Here is a 12,264-nt window from a genome sequence, read left to right as displayed (position 1 = left end):
AGTTGCTGAGTTTAGTGTCCTATAAACGTCAATTAGAGAAGTTGACGGGGCTGTTTTATTTATTCTGCACCCTCACTGATTTTTACATTTTTAAATGACTCTCTTTGATGCGTATTCTAATTCTTCCTTTAGCTCTGAGGCATCACATCATGTATTTTGAATTTGTTATGTGTACAGGCATTAGTGATTCTGATGCTGAGGAACTGACCCTTCCATCATTCTGAGATCCTCCTCGTAATTCTGATGTAGTCCCTGTCTTGTAGTCTTTGATATTGACATAGCCACATCAGCCTTTCCTTGCCTGCTTTTTGCATGACTGAGTTTTACTTAAAAAAAATATATATTTCTAGCCACTTTGTTTTAAATGGTTCTGGGAAAGCTATATATACAGATGCAGAAGAATAAAACTAAACCCCTCCCATCTCACCATTTTACCTATCTTTATGGGTGCACTGTAGTCGTACATTTTAATGGGGTACAGGATGGTGGAAGCTCTTCTCCAGCCCCCCCATCCCATCCCCCTCCCTCCTTCTCACGGTTGGCTTAGTGACTGACTTTGATATGCGTATGATGTATGTCATGTACATCAGGGAGTTTCCCTCTCCCCCCTCCATCCCCGTCAGTTAGGTCGCCTCCTTCTTCCTCTGGAGTTCCTCCTATGACCCTTTTACTCCCAACCTTCTGAATATTAGGAAGAGCATCTGATTTTTACTTTCTGTGACTGACTAATCTCACTTAGCATAATGTTCTCTAATTCCATCAATTTCCCCACAAGTATCACTTCTAGGTATCTACCCAGAAGGATGGAAACCAAACTAACAAAGTAATGCATGCGTTTCTATGTTCACAGCCACACAGTTCACCATTGCCAAACTATGGAATCAGCCAGGATGCCTATCAGCAGATGAGTTTTACTTTTTTAAATTATCCTCTACTTGCAACTAATGACATCATATTTAAAGCAGGCCTTAGAGATAGCATGCAGTTGGGTGTCACTGTGTTCTAGTCTGAATATCTTGGGCTTATTCAGAAGAATTCGCCCATTTACATTCAATGTAATTATTGATTTGGTTAGGTTAAGTATCATTCTGACATGTGTTCCCTAATTGCCGGACACCATTTCTTGCCTCTCTTTTTACTTTCTTTACCTTTTTGTTTTATTTTCTCTTTTGTGCATTTATTAAGTGCATTTATTAAGTGGTTGCTCTACGGATTTCTGTATATACCATTAACTTGTGCTTCTCTGTTTTGGTTACTCTTGTACTACTTTCTATAAACTGTTAAAACTTTATCACAATAAAGTTCCATTTATTTTTCCTATCCTTTGTACAATTATCATCATATATGTTATAGCTACATGAGTAGTAAGCCTCATGTTAATTTTTATTTAAATTATAAATATGATTTTTCTCTAAGATTAAGAAGAAATATTTTTATCAAAGACATATTTAGAGCAGCACAATTCATAAAAGCCAAATTTTGGAACCATACTAGGTGTCCATCAACCATACTAGGTGTCCGTCAACCATACTAGGTGTCCATAATTGGATAAAGAAAACATGGTATCTACACACAGTGGAGTTGTATTCAGCCTGACATAAGAACAAAATTATGTCACTTGCAGGAAACTGGATGGAATTAGAAAACATCTGCTAAGGGAGGGCAGGCAGTCTCAGAAAGTCAAGGATCACATGTTCTCTCTCATAAGTGGAAGCTAGAGAGATAATAGGAAAGAAAGGGGACTTTATAAAAACCAGGAGAGGCACCAGCAGAATACTGGCAGGGAATTGGTGGGGAGAGGGGAAAACCCTTGAGGAAGGCAGCACACTAAATAATGCAACGCTGATATATGAAAGCGTCACTGCCAGTCTCACTCCAGGTCCTGGGAGGGAGGAGGGGATTTTCAGGGTGGGGTTCAGAGGAAAACACACCAAGAGATGTTGTTCATGTGTAAACCTAACACTTAGAATCTCACCACAATATACAGTTATATTGCACCAATAAAATTCTTAAAAAATGAATTGAGAAAACTGGGTCACATTTTCAGGGCAAAAATAAGATCACATTTCTATAACAAAGGAAATATTTATGCATATGGAAATAATCTAGGAGAATATATGCTAAAATATTAAAGTGGCTCTCTTTGTGTGCTATAATTAGTGATTTTAATGGCAATTCTTTTTAATTTTCTTTGGGTTAATTTTGTTAAAATGCTTATTAAAACACTTTGAGATAAATATGCTATGAATATTAACTGTAAGTGGATATATTCATATTTTCCAATAGATCCAAGTTTCTGTCTCATACTCCTGAACCATAAACACTTTATTTAAAATTTAATTTTCATGATTTTTTGAGGAACAGATGCTTTTAATTTTAGTGTAGACCAATTTAACATTTCCAACCACAGTTGGCATTTGGCTCTAGATCTGGTTAACCTATTCCAAAACCATGAAGATACCGTCCTATGGTATCTTTTATGAGCTTTATGATTTTACATTGAAATGTTTTGCCTATTTGAAAAAAACATTTTTGAGTGCTATAAATACAGTTATGAATAGAGATGTGTTGTCTTATGTGGATATTCAGTTGATCCAGGGCCACTTAATAAAATATTGATCTTTTTCCTCCCAGCTTGGACATGTTGCCTTTGTATTATCAGATGACAACATACATGTGGGTCTATATGTGTTTACTTGCACTAATATCATGCTCGTTGACTACAGTAGTATTATAATAGGCCTTATACCCAGTAGTGTGTATTTGCTATCTTTTTTCTGCTTCTTCAAGATTGCCTTGGGTTTTCTTGACCCTTTTCATTATAATTTAATTATAATTTATTTACTAACAATTTTACTAGGATTCTACTGAATTTTGAGACCAATTTGGGGAGGATTACTGTCTTTATCATACCGAGCCTTCTATGTTTTCTTACACACACACACACACACACACACACACACACACACACATCAGCTCTATTTTTTTCAATAGTATTTTATAGTATTCAGTATAGTTATTTGGGGAACTTTCATTAGAATGATTTATAGACATTTGATGTATTTTGATGCTTATTAAGTGACATATTTTTAAAATTTTTATAACTTGCATAGATATGAATATATTTTATATTTTCATACTGATCATGTATTCAATGAAGTTAGAAATACTCATTTCAATAGTTTTCTTTTGTAGTTTGTGTTTTCCAAATCTAATGCCTTCATTCCTCTTTTATTGCCTATTTTCTCATTATGATATGAGCTAGGTCCATCAAATTCATTTGAACAGAGTGGTAACACAATGCTTAATCTCATTCCTAGTATCAGAAAGAAAGTCCTCAATGATTCACCACTAAATCAGTTACCTAGGTCTTCCATAATAACATACCAAAATTCTACAAAGTCTAGAGGCTAGAAGTCTAAAATCAAGAGGCCAGCCTTAGCCCCTCTCATGAGTCTCTGAGTAGAACTTATGCTTGTCTCTCTGAGCCTCTGGTGGAGTCTGACAACCCTTGTGTTCTTGGCTGGCAGCTATATTATTCTGGTCTCTGCCTAGATCACCACAAAAATCTCCTTGCTTGACTATGTCCAAACTCTCCTCTTTGTTTTTTCTTTTTTTAATTTTAACAATTTATTTTCTCTACATTATGTTTAATAGCAATATAAATATAATATTTTATGTTTTATAGTTTTATAATGTGCTTTACTTGTATATTATAGTCTCATAATGTAAATGATAAAGACAGTGACATATGTGCACAAAACACTTGACTGATGTTGGTATATTCATGTATGTACACATAGTTCATGGCAATATTTACATTAATGACCCTCAGTATTCCTCCCCCTTCCTCTAGACCACTGCCCTGGCTCCACTGAGGCATCTCCTCCACTATCTGCAGTCCCTCTACTATCCCAATTGTACTCTAGCTTGTGCCTATCAGAGGAAACATATGACCCTTCATTTTCTGCGATTAGGAAATGTCACTTAACATAATGCTCTCCAGGTTTTCCATTTTCTTGCAAATGACATAATACTGTTTTTCTTTATTGCTGAATAGAATTCCATTGTGTGGATATCTCATAATATTGTAATACATTTATGTGTTGATGGACACCTAGGCTGTTTCCATAATTTGGCTATTATAAATTGTGCTGCTATGAACATGGGTATGCATATATTACTCTAGTTCTCTTGTTTCAACCCCTCTGGAAAGATACCCAGTAGTGATATAGCTGGATCACATGGTGGATCCATTCCCAGTTTCTTTTCTTTCTTCTTTTTAACTTTCTTTTTTATTAAATTGGTGTATGTAGTCTCACATCATGATATGGATCACACAGTACTTGGTGCCCTCCACACCCCCCATTCCTCTTTTCCCTCCCTCCCAATACTGACTGTCCAAGTTAGCAATGTTATATTCGCATGTACACACATAGTCACATGTAGTTTTTTCCATCAGTAAGCCTCAGCCTTCTTCCTCCCCCACCCTTCTTTCCTGGCTTTGCTGAGGTTTCCCCTCCGTTATCTGGAATCCCTCTGGTATCTCTAATATTCACTAGCTTGAGCATATTAGAGGAAACATATATCCCTTCTCTTTCTGTGCTTGGCTAGTCTCACTTAACATAACAATTTCCAGGTCTTTCCATCTTCTTACAAATGACATAATTTTGTTCTTTTTTATTGCTGAGTAGAATTCCACTGTGTGTGTTTCCCATAATTTTGTAATCCATTCATCTGTTGATGGATACCTAGGTTGGTTCCATATGTTGGCTATTGCAAATTGTGCTGCTATGAACATGGGTATGCATATGTTACTGTAGTTTTCTGATTTCAACCCCTTTGGAAAGTTACCCAGGAGTGGTATAGCCAGATCATATGGTGGATTTATTTCCAGTTTTCTGAGGAATCTCCACACTGATCTCCATAGTGGCTGAACTAGTTTGCACTCCCACCAACAGTATAAAAGAGTTCCTCTTTTCCACATCCTTGCCAGAATTTGCTGTTAAATGACTTTTACCACTCTGATTGGGGTTCAATGAATCTCAGGGTAGTTGCATCTCACTGATTGCTAATGATGTTGAACATTTTTTCAGTATCTATTGGCCATTTGTATCTCTTCTTTTGCAAAGCGTCTATTCAGTTCAGTTGCCCATTTCTTTTCTTTTCCTTTCTTTTCTTTTCTTTTCTTTTCTTTTTTCTTTTTTCTTTTTTTTTTTTTTTGGTGGTATTTGGGTTTCTGGAAAACCTTCTACCTCTGGGCTACACTCCCAGACACCTATTTTTTTATTTTTTTAATTTTTTAATTTTTTATTTTTTTTGGTGGTACTGGGGTTTCTGAAAGCCCTTCTACCTCCTGAGGGCTACACTCCCAGACCTATTTTTACATTTTTATTTGGAAACAGGGTCTCCTAAGCCAGTGTGCGCGCAGCTGGCTTCAAACCTGCGCGATCCTCCTGTCTCTGCCTCCCAAGTGCGGGGATTACAAGCATGCGCCACCACGCTCGGGCCCTATTTTTTATTTTTATTTTTTTATTTGGAAACAGGCTCTCTTAAGCCAGTGAGGCTGGCTTCATACTTGCGCGATCCTCCTGTCTCTGCCTCCCAAGCGTGGGGATTACAAGCATGCACCACCACGCCCAGCCTCAGTTGCCCATTTCTTAATTGGGTTATTTTGCTAGTGTAAAGTCTTTTAAGCTCTTTTTATATTCTAGACTTAAGATCTTCTCCCATTCTGTAGATTTTCTCTTTAGAATCTTGATGATTTCCTTTGATAAGCACAAACTTTTTAGTTTGATGCTATCCCACTTGTTAATTTTTGTTTTAATTTCCTGCACTTTGGGGGTTTTGTTGAGGAAGTTTCTACCTGTTTCTATATGTTGGAGAGTTGAATCTATGCCCTATAATAGCTTCACAGTCTCTGGTCTGATTTCCAGGTCTTTGATCCATCTCAAGTTGATTTCTGTGCATGTGAGAGTCAAGGATTTAGTTTCAACTTTCTACCAATGGGGAGGTCCTTCTTTGATTTTGTCTTAATGGTGTTCTTCATGTCTCCTCTATGTGGATGTCCAAGTCTCTTTCTCCGTGTTTGGTAAATTCTCTGCAATTACTTCTCTGAATAGATTACAAATACCCTTGGTCTGTGCCTCTATCCTTTCTTCAGTGCTTTTTATCTGTAAGTTAGGATGTTTCATGTTGTCCTCTACTTGTTGGATGTTTAGGTTCTTTTGTTCTAATGTCTTTAGTATACTGTTGACTGTGCTTTTGGTTTTGAATAAACTGTTTTCTAATAGTGATATTCTATTTTCCATTTCATCTAATCGTTCAGAATTCCTTTTTATTGCGGGCTTCATTTCATTTATTGACTTTTTCATTTCATTCCAGTCCTCTTTCTAATCTTTCTTAACATCTCAATTTCCTCTTTCTTTTACTGTACATTTACTGTGAAGCCTTTCACCATATTGAAGATCAGTATTGGCAGTTCTCCTTATTGTATTTATTGTAGGTCATTTTCATAATTTCCCTTATTTCCTCACTGTTTCTTGTTCTCATATTTTCACAATTCTCAGGTTTATGTTTCTGTTGTCTTGGCATCTTCTTTCTTTTTATTTGTGAGTCATTGTTCATAAATGCTGTTCCAGATCGCTGTTGAAAGAGATGGTTCCAGCTGTCACTCACACTATGGTATTAACCCTAAAGGCTGTCTACTTTCACTCCACTGTTCTTCTACTTGTAGATAGTCAAAACCAAGTTGCTCTAGGTTCTTCCTGCTTGCTGTTATGGTGGCACTTATGGGTGTCAGGTGTTAAGGTCAGGGGTTCTGTCTGCCACTACCTTTATAAAGACTCAGCTCAGTGATTTGGCAGAATAGTTTGTGACCTATCATGTTTTTAAATCTTGATGTGCGCTTTATTGAGTGTTTTCTTCTATTGGCTGTGGTTAGTTTATCTTATTGTCTGGTTGCCCTTTCCTGTGAATCACCTCTCTGATCCTATCATAACTGTAGGAATTTAGAGGTGACAGTGGGTTTATTCATGGGGAAGTAATGTTGTTTTCAATGGTGAGGGTTACGTGAGGTAAAAGGGGTGACGGATATAGGAATAGGGTAAAGAAGAAGATATGATTAACTGGAGAAAGAGTTTAAGTATAATATGATAGTAACTGGTTAAGATGAGAGATAGTGAATATATAGTAGGATTCTTATAGGTAGTATAGAGTTTTAGGTATAGAAATATGAAATAGCTTGAATATAAAACAAGGAGATACAAAAAGAAAAAATTTTTGAGAGAAGAGAGAGGATATGATAGAGGGAGAAAGTTTGTGAAAGGAATGGAGGAGAAAGCAAACAAACATGCATAAAATAACAAAACAAGCAACAAAATCTAACAACAATAACAAGAGCAAATCAAAGACAAAACCAACAACAACAACAACAAAAAACTAATGAAAGAAAAAAATAATACAGCCAATTTACACCTATAGGGCCCATTTAATATCTATTCACTATAGTGGTTCTGGAGCATGTTCCAATGTATTTAATTTGCTCAGTAACCTATTGTCAGTTTTTAGACCCACTGTTTGAGTGTTTGTGCCTCTCTCTCACCTCTCACTGCTTTGTGCTCAGGTGTCAGAGCGATGGGTATCACTGTAAATGAGTTCCATGTAAATGCAGGGTTCTACATTTTCCAGCCCTGGGCTCTGTGTTTTCTGGCCCTGGTCTCTGAACCTTTCTGGCCCTGGGCCTGCACTTTCCTAACACACTGATGGAGGGTGTCCAGTGTAATCTTGGAGTGACCCTCCTGTGACCCTATGCAGGGTCTGTGCCCTGGGTACTGTGGGAGTTCCCTTTGTCTCTGTAGGTTATAACCCTCAGGAGTAGACCACCATATCTTAGCCCACCAAGGTCCCTGCGTCTGCTATGGGTGTTTGTCCACTGAAAAACTCAGTTACCTTACTGTCCTGCAGGTCTGGGTCTCTGGAAGACACAGTGTACTGCTGTCGGCTTCTGGTGAGCACACCGGCTTTTGGATCTTTTTCTCCAAACATGAAGTGTGATGCTGGTCGCTTAGGATGTTGGAGTTCTGCCACTGCTTACTTCACCTCAAGTTTGTGGTTCTCTTGATGGGATTCCTTGGGGCTGCGGAACCGACAGGTGCAGTTTGAGCCAGTGACTGGAGATGGTGCCAGCTGCCACACCAGGTCAGTCATACACTCAGGCTTTTTGCGATCTTGTGTTCTGATGATTGGATTTTATTCTGCTGTAGTTCTCTTATTTGTGTTTTTGTTCATATGTGTCTTCACTGCTTTGTGTTTCTTGTCAAGGAGTTGCCTTCTTATCAGTTGATTTTTATTTGTTACAGCTACTGAAATGTTCTGTGTCCTACCGTCACCATTTTCTCCCTGGTTCATTCCAGTTTTCTAAGGAATATCCACACTGATATCCATGATGGCTAAAGCGTTAACTTCTCTCTTTCTATAAGGACACCAATCATGTAGTATTAGGACCCACCACGATGTCATTTTAACTCAATTGCATTGGCAAAGACCCTATTTCAAAATAAGGTCATACCCTCAGGTGGGTTCCAGTAGCTAGGACTTCAATGCCTCTATTTAAAAGAAACATAATTCAACTCACAACAAACATTAAGTCAAATATTAGCTGTAGTTTTTTTTTTTTACTGTTGTTTTATTTTGTTTTGGTGTTTTAATGATCCTTTTCACAAAAAGGAAATTTCCTTTTATTCTTACTCAGGGATTTTTACAAACCATGAATTCATATAGAATTATATCATGTTTTTAGCATTTACTAAAATGGTGTGGTGGATTTAGATGTCCTTCCAATCTCAGGGGCTACATAAGGCAGCCGTGTTAGAGTTAGGACTTATTTGCTGAGGAGGGGTCTTTTGATGGCAGGGCCAGGGACAGTGTTTTCTGAGCAAGTTGCTACAGTTTCTGGGTCTTCTCTCTCCTGCTACCATGAGCTGACAACAAGCTCTTTCATTTTCTCTCTCTTTCTAATTCCTACCATCATTCCCTAAATATCTGTAGCCCAGACTTCTGCTTGCCAGGCAGTTTAAAAGGAATATATACACTGAAATCCCAGACCCATAAGTAAATAAGCCTTCCTTTCTCTAAGTGGTGCATGCAGATGTTGATGGGTCACAGGGGTAAGAATGGTGGCTCAAGCAGATGGCATTGCTTTCCTCCTTTCTTTCCATTAATATTTTGGGTGACAATTATCTTCTCTTGCTAAGTGAATCCCTCCATTAATAGTGACCCACATTCTCAGACTTCTGTGGAATTTAAGTCTTGCTCAGCACCAAGCTTTACCGATGACTCATAGAAGATGGGCTGAACCACATGGCACATTGGGCTCTGGGAGGCTCCAAGCTCTTCAGACTCAACTCCCTCGGTCCCCTGTCCACTCAGAGGGATTTATGCTTTCAGTGTCTGTCACCTAACTGCATGGGGCGATGGCAAGAGAGTGGCTGTTTGGTTATCGTTCAGCTTATATATCCTGCAAATCACACATCTCTGTACCACCTACATGACCAACTTCTATTGTTTGTGCAGATCTGTAGCCCATCATTTACAAATCTATTTATAATAAACATCACAGGCATACCAGGTATATCGTACTAAAAAATGATCTTGCACCAGCAGTCAGTACTAAGCCACCCCTGCTGGATCCTTATTTCTCTCACAGCTGGTCCACCTCATCAGCTGCTCTCTGGAGAAGTTTTAATCAGGATTAAAACTGCCTCAGAGACAGAAGGTATGAGTTGTAGACACACCGATTACTAGCTCCTTCCCATCTGGCAGTCCTGAAAAACAACCATTTTGATTTTAGTGTATTATTACTTTTTAATGTCTTGTTGAATTTGCTTTGCAAATATTTTCTTTAGAATTTCACATTTATTTATCAGTGAAAACATACTCGAGATATTTTTGTTTTAATAATAAGTGTGTAAGGTTTTGCGATCGGGATTGTTCTGACCTCATGGAATGAGTTTGGAATTGTTCCCCGTGGTCTGTACAATAAAGGAATCGTGGGCTGTGTGTTATGGGTCCCATTTCCTATCCAGGAATCATAAGAAAAATGAACAGGTGAAGCCCCTCTACTTTGATGTTTTCTTCATTGGAGGGTTTCATTTTGTAATTTTTTAAATGGAAACATAGCATAGAGACAGAAATTTCAAGTCATAAGTTCATAAAACTTGTATCAAGAACCAGAAAAATAAAATTGCTAGCAACTCAAAAAGCCCTTTTTGCTGAATTCCAGTTTCTGTTTCTCAGAGAGTAGAATTACCTCAATTTGTAGCATTGTACATAGTTCCACTGTTATTGATATAAAAATGAAATTTTCATGATGCACTCTGGCCATTTACTCAAATTTAGGCTTGTGTCATTCCTCCATATTTTTTTATTTAGCTGTGTTTATTTATCCTCCATAGTATTTCCTATATAAATACAATAAATACTCTTCTTCTGTCAATAATTATTCAAATTTTTTCCAATTGAAGTTACTAAAAATAATGCTTTTAAGAACATTCTTATAATTAATCATTTGGTAAAGGAATATATTTTTGTTAACTAGAGTTACTCTGAGTCCTTATTAACACTTGATTTTCCCCCTTCAATTATGTTGGGTGGTATTAGTAGTATTAGTATTAGTATTATCAATTTCCCAGCTAATTCATGACATTCAGGAACTTTTTGTATATTTATTGGTGATTTAAATGTCTTTTCTTAAGAAATGTCTGCTCAGAGCTCTCTGCCTATTTTTTATTGGGTAGACTTTTTTTTCCTATTAATTTGTATGAGGCCCTTGTGTATTCTGGGTATAGAGCCTTTTTCAGGAAAATGTGCTACAAATATTTTCTTCTACTCCATGGCTTCTTCTTTGCAATCTGAATGGCGCCTTTTAATAAAATGTGCTCATCTTTATATAATTCTATTTATAATTTTTATTTTTGGCTAATTTTTTGTGTCCTGTGTGAAAAATATTTCCCTTTTTTAAAGTTAAGAAGACATTCTCATATGTTTTCTTCTAGCAAGTTTACTATTTTATCTTTCCCATCTAGATAAGCAATCCATCTGTAATTTTTATTTCCCTTTTCTCCTTTCTTTCTTTTTGCTTCCTTTCTTCCTTCCTTTCTTGGTATGGCACTGAGGATTGAACCCAGGGACACTCTGCCTTTGAGCAATACCACCATCCCTGTTTTACTTTTTATTTTGAAACAGAAGCTCACTAAGTTGTGGAAGGCTTTGCTAAGTTGCTGAGGCAGGCTGTGAATCTTCAATCCTCCTCTCTCAGCCTTCCAAGCACTGAGATTACAGGTATGCAACACCATGCCCAGATCATCTGTAATTATTTTCTACTTTGGGGGATAGGGCACGATGCAAATAATTGTCCTAATGCCATTTATTAAAGAAAAAATTTTTCTTCATTGAATTACAATTTCACATCAAATGACTGTAGATACACAAGGGATGGTTTTCTGCATTTGTCTTTTCTCCCTGGCATTGGATACCTTTGCCTTCCACAAGTATTTTAGAATCAACTTGTGTATCTCACAAAAAAACCTACTAGTTTGTCCTGTTTTACTGTTAAAATACAAGTTACATACGGTAAAATGTACACCTCTTAAGTAAACCTACAATATAGGAATCATTTGTACATAGCCTTATGAAATAAAGTAACTGTAATTCAATAATCCAAAAGGCAGGGAAGAAATAATTGAATTGGGGGATAAATATTTCCATTTATGTCATATATTTATTCCTGAGAAATATTTTAATTGAACATAGAATTCTTCATTGACAGTACTTTCCTTTCGATACTTTAAAAATGTAAGACTTCCTTGACTTCCTGGTTCCTGTCAGAAAATGAACTGTCATGTCCTTCAGATCATAGTTGCTTTACAGGTTATATGTCATTCTTCTATGCTGGCACTTGATATTTTCTGCTTCAGCCTTTTGAAGACTGATTATGATGTAGCTGAGATTGAATCTTATTTTATTTTTGTACTAGGTTTAGACCAATAAGTTTTCTACCTTTGAACTACACTCCCAAGTCCTGTTTTATTTTATTGTATTATTTTGAAATAGGGCCCTATTAATTTGCCAAGGCTGCCCTTAAACTGAGATCCTTCTGTCTCAGTATCTCAAGTACTGGGGTTACAGATGTGCACCGCCACACCTGGCCTATACATTTCTTTGAGATCACATCATTTGAAGCTTTTTGAGCTTCTTGAATCTGCA

Source organism: Muscardinus avellanarius, assembly GCF_963383645.1.
Source record: "Muscardinus avellanarius genome assembly, chromosome: 3".
In the NCBI taxonomy this organism is placed as follows: domain Eukaryota; kingdom Metazoa; phylum Chordata; class Mammalia; order Rodentia; family Gliridae; genus Muscardinus; species Muscardinus avellanarius.
Note: the sequence above shows the minus strand (reverse complement) of the source record.